General features: G+C 41.2%; 1 protein-coding gene across 1 annotated transcript in view; it reads right to left on the reverse strand.

The window, feature by feature from the left end:
• Positions 1–2,927: 2,927 nt before the first annotated feature.
• The window catches only part of mylipa (myosin regulatory light chain interacting protein a), a 20,012-nt gene continuing 19,108 nt past the window's right edge, over positions 2,928–3,831 (reverse strand). The window contains exon 7 of the mRNA XM_076301134.1: positions 2,928–3,831. This exon is cut by the window's right edge and continues 700 nt beyond it. The gene's annotated coding sequence lies outside the window, so the exon portion shown is untranslated.

The following is a 3,831-nucleotide window of genomic DNA, read 5'->3' on the forward strand; positions in this document are numbered from 1 at the left end:
TGAAAAAGTATCTTAAATATAGGTTGATTCTTCTTGGCAGTTGTAAAACTCTGTAACTCTCATCGTAGCTACTGTGTGGGATGCACTGTAAACAAATCTCTGAGCCAAAATAGAGCCATAATTATTAAAATTCAATTTGTGAACAATGTCGCCCCCTAGGGTGTTGTACTTGCACCACACTCAGTGATTGCTCATGATGTCGGGTTTATGTGTATGTTTTTATTTACATTTCTTAACAGATGCTTTTGTTCAAAAAGACGTACATTCTATTTTAACCAAGGACCAAACAAAACTCACCAGAGAGGTAGCTCACCCCTCCCTTCAGTATTCCCAGAGAAACTCCACACAGTGTTTTGTTTTTGTTTGGGGGACAGGCTGCTCTCACTTTATTTCTTGCCCATTTTTTGAGTCTGGGCTGCCTATACAAAGACCATAGAAAGTATATTTTCTTACAGTGTACTCACGGGATGGGCAGCTGGTAAATCGTGAGGAGAGAGCTTAGAGTGGCCTAGCATAGCATCCTCCAAAGGTGAGAGGACTACCATAGCATCCTTCTCAGGAAGTCCCCAGTGATAAGTATAATTCTGTCACTATAGGGGGCGCCACTATTCATAATTAATGTGCGAGCTTAAATAAACTGTTTCTTTTACAGTTAAATAATTGATAAGGACAATTAAGAAATATCCAGCAGTAATAAAAAATAATAAAAATCTCTTCAGCACTCACTGTATCTTTATTCAATCAAACTTTTAATTAAAATATGGCCTCTGATTCATAATGGTAAATCCATGTAAGCAACTATAAAAAAAACCTGTAACTATGCCACTCTCTCATTCAGAAAAAGGGGTTAGGCCTAAGCCAATTATTAAGCAGGCTGTTATGGTAAGAGGACAATTAATAATGGTGGCTGATGTAATCAAAATTCAAATGTGTTAAATAACTGCTAAACTCAGATGCAAAGAAGAAGATATGCGGCATAGAGCAACACACCATATTCCACATTTGACCGTCATTAAAAGACACAAAAACAGGATCAAGGTTCAAGCACACACATCACACCAATCAGACCCTGTGCAGGCTGCCACTAATAACGTCTGGATCAAACCTCACTCTGATGTCATGATCACATCTCACTCTGATGATCCTATATGATCACATCTCACACTGATGATCCTATATGATCACATCTCACACTGATGATCCTATATGATCACATCTCACACTGATAATGTGATCACTTCTCACACTGATGATCCTATATGATCACATCTCACACTGATGATGTCATGATCACATCTCACACTGATGATGTCATGATCACATCTCACACTGATGATCCTATATGTGCGCAGTTTCACATGGGTCATCATTGCCCTTGGACTTTTTCAGCCGGTTGGAAATTGGACTAATTTTAACATGATTATTATTATTTTATTTATTTATTTTCAATTTGCTGTGTTGTCTGTCTTGTATGTCTTGGTGTCACGGGAACGCTGGCGACTACGCCGCTCCGTCCGGCAACTTTTGATCACATCTCACACTGATGATGTCATGATTACATCTCACACTGATGATCCTGTATGATTATATCTCACACTGATGAGGTGATCACATCTTACACTGAAAGGGAGTTTGGGGAGGGGGTTGGTGAGTTTGGTGAGGGGGTCCGGGTTGGTGAGTTCGCTCTCTGCTGTTTTGTTGGTGTTTCGTTGCAGACTGGGGTCTTCTTTCAATCATCTGCAGACTCCCGTTCCCTGTAATAGCCAGCAGGTGGAGCTCTGCTGTCATTCTAATCATAGTCGTATACAGTGGGGTTTTCTCATCTGTCTTTCTGTCTATCCTCCCTCCCTCCCTCCAGTTCTAGGCCCCTCCGATAGGAGGACGATCTCTCCCATTCCTCCATCCTCCTGTTGTTCCACAAACATTCATTAGAAGGAGGGGCTAAGACTAGAGGGAGGGGCTAAGACTAGAAGAAGGGGCTAAGACTAGAGGGAGAGAGGAAGGAAGGGAGGAAGGATGGATAAAAAGATAGAGGAGAAAACCCCAGTACATCTGATTGTAATGGCCATACTGCTTTCCGAGGGGATCCCCTCCTAGTAGAACAAGAATGTGTCAGTTTTTCTTGATATACAGTGTCTGGATATAGTTTCCCATAGTTTATAGGAAATCTAGACTGCTAAGATCAGAAGCTAAATAGCCTGCTTGCATGCACCTAAGCCAGGCAGGTTCTTCTGAGCAGAAGAGAACCCCTCGGTTCTTCTGAGCGGGAGAAAACCCCTTTGGTTCTTCTGAGCGGGAGAGAACCCCTCGGCCTGCAGTCTCACCGGAAATGACCAGCTCAACCACAAAATCTCATGGATGACATGTCAATCAGTAGTCATTTCTTGTGTATTAGCTGCGTTGTGTGTAAACCGCAGGACAGAGCTTCCTGCAAATGAAAACAAAACAAAACCCTGTATTGACCGTCCCTGAGTACGAACTGCAGTGACCAATGGATCAGTCAGATCATACGTTAATCATAAAGAAATCAGTCAGATCATACGTTAATCATAAAGAAATCAGTCAGATCATACGTTAATCATAAAGAAATCAGTCAGATCATACGTTAATCATAAAGAAATCAGTTAGATCTAAAGTGATGTGTTGTGTGGAGATCATCGGTCACTCCTGACGTTACCTGGGTAAGCCAGTAACCCCTCACTCACACACACACCAGTAACTTGCTTTGTAAAATACTCCTCTGGTCTCCCCACATTCCAGCCAGTCGACAGGTGGAGCGCGCGCACACACACACACACACACACACAAACTCCAACATGGAGAAAGAGGACACAGGTGCTCACGCTAGGGTGGAAATCTTAAGAAAACACTCCCGTGCGGCGGGATGCTTAAAAACAAGCAGTAAGAAAACACTCTTGTGCGGCACGTTTAAAAACAAACAAGAAGCTTTATTAATATCTCTGGTCATTCAAAGAAATATAAAACGTTCAAAGGTTATATTAACATTTCCACAGCATAGTTTTTGCTTCAAACAAACAGAAACAAATCCTACGTGTACAAAACCATCCTCTGCAGAGACTGCATGGGCAGCAAATAGTATTTCATCATCATCGTAGTCTTCTCGCTAAAACTGTGCAAAAGGATGAATGCATACTGAACACACCGTGTGTGTGAGCTACATGAAGGCCAATTCCTACACATAATACACTTAGGAACCTTCTTAAAGTGACTGTGTCATTTTATATAATCTTTCATATTTAATAGTTATAATAGTGGCAAGAACAAAAAACACTAAAGCTTTTCAAAACTGTCAGCACTGCACACTCAAATGGTCCAGTGGTCCACTGCACACTCAGATGGTCCAGTGGTTTGTGCCTTAGACAACGAAACGTAACTGTCAAACCACAGGCCTGCAGTGGAACCCTAAGGCCCCTCCTCTACAGCACCTATGCCACACCCCCTGGGCACCGCCTACTTTCCCATAATGCCTCTCTGCAGAGCTTCTGTCCTTACATCGATTGACAAAACAACAGCATCATATCTGCAAGCCATTCCACTTTAAATTAACAATACACTGAACGTGGATACAATATTAGAAAATATATAGATATATATACAGATATATAGATATAATTAAAATTCAGATAAATAAAAATGAGCTACTTCTTAAAATAAATCAAGTGGTCTATTCTCTTTCCTCTCATACAAAAGTGTCAGGCTCGGAGCCAAAAATATTGGTTAATTATAATCTGCGCCCCCACAGAGGAGACAAACAACACAAGTAGTCATCAGATCAACTGATAGACAGTTAAAAACAAAACAAAACAAAAA

Source organism: Alosa pseudoharengus, unplaced genomic scaffold (assembly GCF_046254945.1).
Source record: "Alosa pseudoharengus isolate Yale_2024_CS ecotype anadromous, Long Island Sound unplaced genomic scaffold, YU_APseudo_1.1 YU_APseudo_1.1_scf_23, whole genome shotgun sequence".
Taxonomy (NCBI): Eukaryota; Metazoa; Chordata; class Actinopteri; order Clupeiformes; family Clupeidae; genus Alosa; species Alosa pseudoharengus.